Raw genomic sequence first — 12,756 nt, 5'->3', positions numbered from 1 at the left:
TTTCTTTTCTTTTTATCAATAAAGGACTTTACTTGTATCAATTGTTTTTTTGTTGCAGCTCTTGCTACTACCGCGCTCGAGGACGTGCGCAAAATAGGAAGGGGGGAGTGTTGCTTGCAAATGAAGATCAATACCAGGATGCAACAAAAACAATACTTAGGGCTCTTGAAAAGAGTTCCACTTTGTAGATGAATGTGGGAGAGGGTTTGATAATAATCCCACATGGGGACTTATGGGAGTCCTAGAATTTTTGTATAAAAGGTGGCTCATTTGAGAGCTTAGACACACTTTGGGCTTAGTTCATGCAAGAGCTCCTTTGAGAGACCTACTCTCCCTCTTCTCCATAGAGGTGAAGACTCTTCTCTCACCCCATCTACATCATTGTATGAGGTAAATCTCTTCATTGAATCATTAGCAATGTCATGAGTCTTTCTCATCCTCTTCTCTAATCATTTTACTCTTATGCATGCTTTTAGTATTTCATTTTTGAGTACATGGATTGATTTGAAGCTTTCATGGAAGCTTGATGCTTGAATGTGTGCATGCTTGTAGGAAGATAGGAGTGGAGTGAGGTCTTTCTCTTTGCTTGAGTGCATAGTGATTGTATTCCTCTTGCTTGTATTTGTGAATGAAGGGGTGTGTAGGAATGAGGACAAGTTGAGCTTGTGTGTGTGCTTAGTCTAGTGTCAAGTGATGGTAGCCATGAGCATTCTCTCCATTTGTGGATAAGCTCTTGTGCACCGGTACGGGTCGAATCCCTAGCTCCGACAGGGATGCAAATCCCATTGGATTGAGCTTAGTGTGGATCGTACTCCTCTTGCTACAAGAGAGAGAGTTTTCCGTCTCTCCATACAATAATGCCAAATACAAGATTTATTAATTTTTTTTAAATACATGAATCAATTCCATACAAGCCAAACCGGCTCTCTTATTCTTTTCCTTTATACTGCCGATGATCTAGAATTTAGCCTTCCAACCTCTACATGCTGGGCAAAATCCTACGGGACCATACACCTCATCGTCGGCTGCCGCTGGCGAGGACTCAAGCCGGCCTGTCGCCCTCTCAGGCTCCGTTGCTCGATACTCCCGCCCCTCATAGGGATGTCTACGCACTAGGGTGGGCTAATTCACCGCACTAGCTTGGGCCCTCAGAACTAGGCAGCATCACAATCACTCGCCTCTCAATCGCGGGAGAACCTTATTCTCCCAATGGTATGAGAGATTACTAACGTCTTCGCCGTCCGGCTATATAGGGACAGCGTCAAGGCAGGGAGAGTTGTACCTGTATCTTAATTTAACCAAGATAACAATCCATTTACTCAACTAAACCATAGGACTAGAATCCATGTTACCTTCTTAAGAAAATAATCCTTTTCACAAAGATTTTAGCATTTCAACTTGAGATTGTGATAAGACATTCTTTATTAAGGCATATGCTGTTGTTTAAAAGAATACAAACTTTAACTAATAAATCAATCAAATAGATCATTATTAATAATTAATAGAGAAGCCGGGGCCATACCTCCACCCCTATGAATGATATATAATTGAAAAACAAAAAATATATATACCTTATAGAAATTTATCGTTTATCGTTGTCTTTGCTCGTTAATAAGAGTTTCAGAACTTGATATATGAGAATAGAGAGTCTTCTAATACCTTCTCTTACGATCAAAATCGTCCAATCATCCCCAAGATTTGTCTCCTCTTACTCGTACTCTGACTTTTCTCTCTTTCGAAGGTCTATGGCAAAATAGCCTTCTCTTATAGGGCTACAACATACTATTCTTTCTTTAAAAGAAAAGCTATGGAGTTTTTGGTCTCTTCCTCCGAAAGATCATAGCAATCTAACCTTCTCTTCTAAGAGATTAGATAAGAATGAAGGGATATATACATCTCAAGCTCTAGGATTACCTTGATGCTACTTGCTATCTTCTTACAGTTTTCCCTTTGTAGAGACCCTGACACAATCAGCAAATTGTTTCAGCCACCATAACTCTCTGAGTAGAACTCAGAATATGGTCGTATAACCAGCCAAAAGAACCGGAAGGCATCTAGTCTACAAGCTAGCATGGGTAGAAAGGCAAAAACGTCTGTATATAGTTGCAAACGCGGGATCTTTAGAAACACATTGCTTTTCCACATTTTTAGTATGCATGGACTCTAAATATGTAAAAGTACTCTAAATATAACCTCTTATCACCTAAATTCAAATTTCTATTTTTGCAGATACTTATCTCTTAATAGAACTATTCTTGTCTTCTTATTTCTTTTAGGAATTTTGTAGCCAATATTTTTATTCTAACACTTTCCTAATGTTTCTAGCCTTATTGTCTCACTCTTCTCTAAGTGCACTCTCTTTCCTTATTGAAATCTACATTAAAAGAGACACATACATACGTGGCTTGGGAGAGGGACCTTAAAATCTCCCCACTTAAAAGATTCAAGATTTCCTCATCTTGCGAGCTAGGGTAGTATCTAAGTAAATCCTCCTGTCTCATATCCAAAGTGGTCTTCACTAGGTAGAAATCTTCTTTTATCTAAACATTGTTCTTAAAGAGTTCCTTATTTTATGTGTTTGGCTCGTTTTGTTGTGCCTCCAAAAGGTCTTTATTATTATAAAGTTTATCCTAATTTCATGCATCCATATACCACTCATATGATATGAACCTTCGAATTCCTTATTCTATACCCCCATGTAATATGGTACTTAACAAATTTCATGGAAAAACATAAGGGAATCAATCCCTTATGCAATCTAACCTATGATAGCAATTTCATATCCTTAGTATCGTCTTGTAGAATACCTCTATTCATTATGCACATTACTTCACATGAATCTTGCACCAATCCTCTTCTATTTACTCATAGAAATACTTGTTAAATTCGATTATCTTTAACCTTGCTATCCTTATTTCTTGACCTAATTTTGCTCTAGCTCATGATTCCTTGTAGCCAAGGGTGGACTTGACGTTCCTCTTGAATTAGGGGACCTCTTCTTGATTAACATCATGGAAGGACTCATGTCCTTCTCGACACTTTCTATATAAAAAAACTTATTATAGTCTCTGGCTATAATTATGGCTTTTGAAATAGAGGATGGTTTTGCATTCTTGATGAGGTTATTTAAAAGTAGATTAAGCTTCCAAATGAATCGATGGAGAAGAGTTACCTCATCCATCTCTAGAGCAAATCAGAGAAGTTTAACAAAAGTTTGGTGGTATTCTTTTAGGGTCTTCCTTTCTTGGGTTAGCTCTAAAAATTCATTCATTTTATCCTCTTGAAATCCTGGAGGACAAAACCTTTCTCAAAGGTGTACTTTTATGGCATCCCATAACTGATTCTGGTTCTTGTGGTTAGATTGACAACAGTGCTTCCAACTAATTTGACATTTCTTACGATTTTTAGACGAGAAAGGGGTGAACTTGCTTCTTTCATTGTACCCATGAAAAGTTCAAAAACTATCAAATACTTATCATAGCGCCACATCTAAAGGCACTCTGGATTAATATATCTGAGATCTTATTTTTTTGAGAATTACACATCTGGTGCCTTGGGATTGACACATCCAAAGATTATCAGGATTAACACGTCTGATATGATAAGTTTTCTGAAAATTACACATCTAGTATCTTGGGATTAACACATATAATAGCATGATATTCTGGGAATTACACATCCGAAGTTAGACCCATGTTTGTCTGCTGAGAAGAGTTCAAGATCTTGAATGATCATCCTAGAATAAAGCATCCAATGGATGGCATTCACATGTCAACTATTCAAACCTTAATGGAGTTATAATCTTAATAATTTATAATATGCAAATTAATGAGATATATCCTGAAACTTTCTCTAAACAAAGTTTTGATCTATTCTTCTAGTCATTCAGTCTCTCACTAGTTTCTTAATTTGATCTCCCTATGTTTTTCCTCAAAAGGTTTCCTTCCCAATCTTATTTCTCAAATTTATTGTACAAATATCTTGCATGTGCACCCCCCAAGATACAAGCACAATTTCATAGGATGATTGTCTCAACATGTGAGGATATTCAAATCACTTCTATGGCCAGTAGAGATGATTGATTTGTCCTCATATGATAAAGAATCACTTGTTTTAATCCTTGATAGTTAACCTTTGAAAAACAAATCCTAGGAACTAAGATTGGCTCTGATACCACTTGTAAGGTTCCCCCCTTCCAAAATGGGGAAAACACTTAAGGTAGTCCACTAAGTCTTATCTTGGAGAAAATTTCCTACTCATCGACACCTTGACCATGCAGAGATTCAAGGATATGTTTCATAGGTAAGACCTAGTCCTATCCTGCAAGGTGAGCGTGGTCTTCTGAAAATCAAATCACCCATAGGGTAATTAATCATATTTTGGGCAACTACTAGTCCTGATTCTTAGAGACAACGCTTTACTCCTCATCCATACAAGGCACAGCCCGCCGCCCCCGCTGGCCTAGTCTTCTAGAATAGAATTGCACGAGAACCTATTTATCTAGCATAGGTCTTTCACTTAATCTGTTGGAAAGCTACCCGACTAATCGGGTACACCCATCCGTAGGATGGTGCCGTCAGGGGGGCGGCATTCCATCCTCCCACTTTTCACCCTACTCACGCACCAATTTGTTTTCTAATTAATCCTACCACATTGTTTGACATAAATAAATATGTTCCTTAATTAAGGCCCTTTTCACAAGGTTTGTTAAAACAGCCTTTTTCCACAGTACAATAATGCCAAAGATAAGATTTATATTTAAAAAAAATTATACATGAATCAATTCCATACAAGCCAAACTGGCTCTCTTATTCTTTTCCTTTATACTGCCGATGATCTAGAATTTGGCCTTCCAGCCTCTACATGCTGAGCAAAGCCCTACGGGACCATACACCTTATCGTGTTACAATTTGGATCTCCAACAGTAGATCAGCCATGTGGTGCAGATTAACCAGCTTGGTGTGACAAGCCACATTCTCCCACAAGGTCCCCTCTCCTCCCATTGGTAACAACTCTTCTAATTCTGACATTGGGGCTTGGAGAGGGTATGGTACATAAGGCTGCCTCCGTGATTCCATGTTAGAATATGCATCTGGCAAGATCCTTCTGGTAGGTTCAAATGGTGTGATTTGCATGAGCACCTTGAACATGAGTTTCATTAGGAGAAATATGGACTCTCCATTTTGCCCCTTAAGGGGTTTCTCTCACTTCTCTCTCTCTCTAGAAAGAGATTCTAAAATAATGTTATAATATTAACTTTTGTGTGTAGAATCAAGGAGATCTCTTTATATTGTTTTTAAAAGAGATTCACCTATTATTTTATTGTAGTACTATCCTATGTCCAAAGTTAGGACCACCTATCCTCAAAATTCTCAAATCTGAAATAATAATATTCTATTTGATCTAAAAACGTGAAGCATCTAAGATGTGACACTCTTAAATACCCACATGACTTTTTGGCTTCTAAATCCTTCCAAAATAGATTGCATTTACGTATTTCAAAATGGGAGAAGATAAAAAACGAATAACTTGATGTAGACATCAAATTTTTGAATTTCTTTTTACCCACACCTACCTCTATGCTCTAAGAATGTAACTGTTGATTTTCATCATTTTTCATTAAGTATACAGGGGTTTAGGAATTTTTTCTTCATTTAGAGACTTCTCTAGATTTTTTAGAATAAGAAAAGTAGGGTTTTCAGTTTACGGCGATTTTAGTTTGCGTTGATGAGATATTGCTTTAGGTTTTTCACTTTCCCTCCTTTGTACAGAGAAAATTCAAATCTGTGTTTGTTTTCTTTAGTAGCTATGCTTAAAAGCTTTCTTTCCCTCTCCTAAACCACATTAATGAGTTTAGATCTTCTCAATCATGGGGTTCCTTCTCTTCTGTGTAGTAACAGAGAAATTGAAGGGTATGTTGATTATTTGGTGCCATTTAGTTGGAACTACATATTCATCTTCCCTTCAATCATCTTTCTGTTCATTAATCTCTGCAAAAGAATCAAAGAACAAGGGAGCAATGGAGGTATGTCCATCTTGTTATATGTTATGTTTGTTATAGTTTAATTTTGTCTGAGTTATTATGTTTTCTTCTCTATTTTGACCATCTTATTGTTCTAAATGTGAAATAGAAGATAATAGTTGAATTTAACACTAGTTTGGTACCAAAACAGGACACTTGAGTGTCCTTTTTTGGGGGTTGCAAAAAAAAAATCAAACTCCTAATGTAGGGCCTAGGCTTTAAAAACAAAAATGCTTCATTGGGCATGTAGAACATAACCCTATGCTTATGTAAAAAATGCTAAACATATAAAATGCCTTTTTATTTGGAAGTACATAAAAAACAAAGTAGCATATGTCTTGAAAATGAACATTTTTCAGGATTTTTTAGGATTTTTTTAAATATGCAAGCATCATTCTCTCAAAAAAAAAATTCAATGATATCAATAGCATTTTTTCCAAGATATTTTGATAGCATACATCAGTCCAAGGAGGTAGAAGTTCACCAAAAAAAATCATTTTCCTTTCCTAGAATTTTTTCCAAAAAAGTTGTATAAAATCAGCAAAAGTAACGCGTATTATCAAAACTCAATCACGCCACTAAAAAAAATTATAGTCCTATCAATGAGAATGTTGATTATTGGTTTTCATGCTTGAGATGAGATAAATAAGCCATAATTTGATGTGTATGACACTAACTTAGCCTCCACTTAAGTAGGTTCTTATCGCCTAGTTCTAAAAAAACTGTAAAAAACAAAAATACAAAATTTGATCATCTTTTTTCAAAAACTAATCATAACTATGCTTGCACAAGTAGTCTACACCTATAGTTACAACAAATAATGCACTTACACAGCTTTCCCCTTTGATGAAAATCAAAAGTAGGCTCAGAATTAGACATTTTACGTATTAAAAACAGGTTGCGCAAAAGGCCATGTATGAGAAGAGGCCCAAAAAGTGTCTCTAAAGTTTTGGAAAATTCAAAACAAAGTAGTATTTACCCTATATAACATGGGTGCACCTCAAGTTTTACATTATTAGCTTGCATATGGAAGGAGAAAAATTCATGCTCCACCTGTATAAAAAACATCATTTCAATATTAGCGAGTCAAAAATTTATCCAATAATTATCGTTTGATGATTCCAAGATTTAGTTTACATCATGGGCTTTCCATCAAGCCAAGTTTCATGATCAAACTATGTCCCTTCTAAAAGTTATGTACAAATTACTACTATTTTGAAAACAGCAAAAATCATGCGTTTTATCAGCATGTGTCTAAGAAAATTAAAATATTGCCTTGCAAAAGCTAAGAAAAGTGCAATTTAAAAAATCTCAATTTTTTTTTGGGTCTTGAGGAACATCTATGGATGTTAAGCATTTCAAAACTCTTAATAGATTGCCCACAAAAATTCAAGAAAAATGTTAACTTTCAGGACACTTTAGTGTCCTCAGGACACTTTAGTGTCCAATTACAGAACTAGTGTTAATGATGTTATTAGTCATGTGTGAAATAGAAGATAATAGTTGAATTTAATGATGTTATTTCTGTGCTATTTGGATTGTTCATTTTACTGATTTTCTGAGTGCAACAAGTGTGTGAAATATAATTGTTGATTAATAGTATTGATTTAGTTTTGGAAACAAAAGAGTAAAAGAATCAAAGAACAAGAGAGCAATGGAGGTATATCTGTTATGTTGTTTTGTTATGGTTTAATATTGTCTGAGTTATTTTGTTTTCTTTTCTATTTTGACCATCTTATTGTTCTAAATGTGATTGTCATGTGTAAAATAGAAGATAATAGTTAAGTTCAAGGATGCTATTTCTGTGTTATTTAGATTGTTTATTGGTGATTTTCTGAGTGAAACAAGTGTGTGAAATATAATTGTTGATTAATAGTTATGATTTAGTTTTAGGATATATTGAAGTCTATATGTTATGTTCAATAATGTTATTTCTCATTTATGATGTTATTTCTATGTTATTTCTCATTTATGATATTATTTCTATGTTATGTTCAATAATGTTATTTCTCATTTATGATGTTATTTCTATGTTATTTGGGTGAAACAAGTGTGTTATTTTGATTACAAGTTATGATTTAGTTTTATATTATATTAAAGTTATATCTGGTTAAAGTTGTGTTCAATAATGTTATTTTTTGTTAATTTTTTGAGTTGTACAGATGTATAAAAGCTACTTTTTTATTAATAGCTGTATTTTGTCCAGAGCTAATTTTTGGTTAATAGCTGTGTTTTGTCCAAATGCTAATTTTAGGATGTAGGCCGGAACAAGAAGAGAGACATTCACTTCCAATTGGAGGTCGACTATGCACCGCTAGATAAGAGAATGGCAACAAGTAAAAAGCAACCAGAGATAATGCAACAAGACAGAAATGTATGTTTGGTGTTTCAAATTCAGCATCAGCTAAGTTCCCTTGATTATATTGCATGCAATCCAGAAAGAAAGGCAAGGATGGGAAGAAACAATGGATTGCAAGGACAGGACAACGTGGTACTCCAACACGTGACCAGTGTGTTCAAAGAAATGGAATGTTGCTGCCATTAGATCCTAAGTGAGATCCTATTTTAGAAATACCCTTAACAAGGGTCCACTTTTGCACCTTGCATTGCATAGTAAAAGGATAATAGAGAAGTTGGTGTTTGAGTACATATGTTTTGCCTACAAGATGCAGCCTGCTTCAGATGCTAATGCAACATGCAAGAAGGTAGAACAAGTCTTATCTGATGTTGGATTGCACCGGGGCCAAGTAGAAATAAAAAAGGACAAGAAAAAGTTAGGAAAGAGTGGAAATTTACCATGCAAACCGCGTTTTGGGGGAGCGAAGGCTAGGAAATTCTTATCTCCACCATAAGATGAAGATGGTAAGTTGCTTGTAAAACAACCAGAGAAGTAGAAAGCATATAAAAAACTACACATGGCGGAGCAATGGGGGACGGACGTGGATAGCAACAAAGGCAAATGTGTGGATTGCACTTGATAAATTGGCACCACTTTTACAAAAGATGGCATTCAATTTTGATGATGCCAATGCATTTAAAGAGGTGGTTGTAAACTTTCATAACTCAATAACAGAGACATGGACTTCAAATTACATTACACACTATATGGTCAGAGTGGTCTCTATTTCATTTTTAGAATTAAATTGTGAATGTAATATTTTGAGTTTAATTGTGGATCCTGTGTTTTTGAAAGCAACACATACTTGAGGCTCATGGTCCATACTTTGCTGAACAAGAAAGTTTAGCGATATGGTCCACACAAGGCATGGAGTGATCTCATTAGCAGGCTTGATGTGAATTCCAAAAGGCAATGGCACATGGAGGTGGAATCAATGATTCCAATCCTATGAGGCAGTTACTCCAATGGTGGTATAGGAGAATAGAGATAAGATATGAGGACAAATTAAGAAAGTCCAAATCCAATGATATAGAAGCTGTTCGCAAGGCAATATATGAGGTGAGGAAAGCAAGATATGAAAATAGCATGGCCAAAGAACATCATGTAGAATGGTTAACAACCCAAGAGAGAGTCGGTAGCAAATGGAAATATCGATAGAATTGTAATTATGAAATAACATTTTATGTTTATGAGAGTATTGAAGCAATCCAATGTTTTAAAGAAATAGGTGTTTGCTAAAGTCAACACATGGATAACTTTTTCAAAATAATTGTTCAATAAAGTCAACATGGATAACTTTTTGATAGCGTTGATATTTTTTCAAAGTAAGTGTCAATAACTTATAGTAAGTTCCATTCATAAATAAAGGCACTTCTTTCATTTCTTTCCATTCCTCCATTTCTCTCCATTCCTTCTAGCTTGTGAGTATGGCGCGTACTAAGCAAAGAGCAAGCAAGATGCCTTCCAAGACACCGGTTCATTCATCCAGATCTAGTGAACATACTGGCACCGACAATGATGAAGGTCAAGCTCCTCTTGCGGCTCGAGCTAGGAAAGCTGCTCCCGCTACTCCAGCTGGAAATACTCATCCACCTACGCATAAGAAGAGAAGATGGAGACCAGTCACTGCTCTTCATGAAATTAGGAGGTTCCAGAAGAGTTCTGAGTTGATTATACCCAAGACGCCTTTCTCGAGATTGGTGCGAGAAATACTGCAACAAGATCTACAAAGGGAAAATCACTACAAGTACTTTTCAAGAGATCAAGCATGTAATGTGGAGTGATGGTCAGCCCAAGCGTTGCTTGCTCTTCAAGAGGCAGCTCTGCTGAAAGTTACTTGGTGGATCTCATGCATGATGGTCAGCTGTTAGCCATCCATGCCCGGAGCATCACACTCAAGCCCTCGGATCTCACTCTTGTTCGTAGGATTCGTAACAATAGTGATGCATTCAACCTTAACCATGACATAGTTTGAAGAGCTGTGTAGATGCTCGTGTATCGTTTTGTGTTTTCACGTTTTCCTTCAGTTCTACTCAACTAGGTATACTTTATGCTTAGTACCGGATTTGGATATTTTAAGTTTCCTTGTTTCCAATGTTGTATACCAAACTTGCCCATTGATTTGAATATTTTAAGTTTTCTTCATTTCTAATGTCAATGTATATTCTTATATTTTCGTGGAAAAAATTTTGCAAGTGCATGTGCATGTGTAGGTGCTTTTTTATTTGTGCATGTATAGGTGTATATTCTTAAATTTTCTGAGAAAAATTGATACATGATGTGCATAGATCATAATGGGCTGAAATTTGTTCTGTGCATAGATCATGTGGCTTACATCATGAGCACGTCCCACCTTGGGGGGCCAGACTCTCCTAGCAATTTGCTTGGTGCAAGCCATGCTCTTGGAGGTGAGAGAGAGAAATGAAAGATGAGAAATGAGGTGAAATGAGGGTTACTTCCAACTTATAGATGAAAATTTATATATTTTCTAAATTAGCTTAATACATAAATTTGATACTTTTTAATTTTTAAAAATAGTTTCCTTATCAGAATGAGCTCTAATTTTATGTATACATATAAGTATCATGGAACACCTCCCAGATAAAATATCAATTCCATCAGAGGTGGGTAGGGCCCTTTTCTGAAGGCTTGCGTGTATAGACTTGCTATTAAAAAAAGGCCTCTACACGACGCGAGCGTTTGGACAAGGGCCCTATAGGCCTTTGATAGGGCTGATATTTTATCTAAGACATGTAAACTATATGATCTATGCACACCCCTCATCCAACCACCACGGCAGCAACATCGCAAGCGTAGGTGGAGGCTTGGAACTGTTGCTCTCCGTGAGATTAGGAAATACCAAAAGATGGTGAACCTACTCATACCGAAGCTCTCCTTCCAACGTGTGGTGCAAAAGATCATGCAGGTGACCTCCTGCAAGACCGTCACGTGATAGGAGGTTCTAGGTTCACACCGCAGCATCAAGCCCACTACCTACGCGGTGGACAGGCAATGCTTTGGAGGCACTCCAGGAGGCTGCGGAGGCGTACCTAGTGGACATTTTTGGTGACACGGTGTTTGCAGCTGTCCATGCGAAGAGGGTCACCATTAAAAAACGGACAAGCAATTGGTGTGACGCATGCGATGCTGGAGAGATCCTCTGGGCCAGGATCTTTAGTTTTATTTTTGTACATCTCGCATGAATGTAATTCTCAAAAGCTATGTAAAGATCGATGTATATCTTCAAAAAACATTTAACTTATCTTGTATTGCAAATACATCTCTTTTAATTTGAGTTTATATAATTTGTTGATTTATATGCGTCTTCGAATGGATACAATTTTTATTTGAGTTACATGTGTAATTTGAATTTATTTGCTTGAGTCAACTAATAAAATACATTACAAGACACGTATTTAACAAAAAACTCTGCAACCCAAATTTCCATTCATAGCATAAAAAATTACATAGTCATCAAAGTTACATAATCATCATAGCTATATCCTAGGCTTCTTACTACTAGGCTCTCCAGACTCTGAAGCTGCCTTGATGGCTGGAATCAAAACATGAAACCCTTCAAGCTCTGTCCTCCTGATGATGACTGTGGGATCCTGTACCCCCACAACAATGCTACGGGCCACCACAGAATGTAAAGGCCCTGAACTTTGAGTCAAGAATAAGTAAAGTACCTATGAGCGTCGTCGAAGTAGAACAACTTTTTCCAAACTTGATTTAGTCAAAATAAGTTTGAATGCAGCACCCTTTATAAGTGCTTTAATCTTCAAAAAGTTCTCTGATGAAAAACAAGTAGAGGGAGAGGAGACACACACACAGGAGCAAACCCTAATGTATTAGTCAAACCCTAACCATAGAGGTAAGCCATGTCCCATCTCACACAACAATGCATAAAGCCTAATCCAAAAGCTACAACACACTACTTGTGTTGTGTCCACACCCAGCTAACCCTAGCTACTGTCCACACAACTATGACCAGCTAGACGCGGTCATTTATGTCTTACACATGCTACTACCTAACATGTCACAACATAGTGCAACTGGCACAAGTTGGCATCGAGCTTGAATCTCAATAGCCCCTCTCAAGCTCATGATGTACTGCCATAGATGAAGATGTAGATGAGCTTAGGCTATCAAAGCTCTCAACACTCCCCCTCAAGCTCATCCCATGTACTCCCAACATAAAACGAAAGTACTCAAACTTCTCCTTGCTAAGTGGCTTTGTATGCTGCTCATGTTGTCACAATGAATGACAACCCTGCTCATGTACTGCCATAGATGAAGATGTCAACTGCTCATGTACTGCTTTGTATAGTCTCTG

This window comes from Cibotium barometz, chromosome 30 (assembly GCF_041138505.1).
Source record: "Cibotium barometz isolate CiBa-2024 chromosome 30, ASM4113850v1, whole genome shotgun sequence".
Lineage (NCBI taxonomy): Eukaryota > Viridiplantae > Streptophyta > Polypodiopsida > Cyatheales > Cibotiaceae > Cibotium > Cibotium barometz.
Note: the sequence above shows the minus strand (reverse complement) of the source record.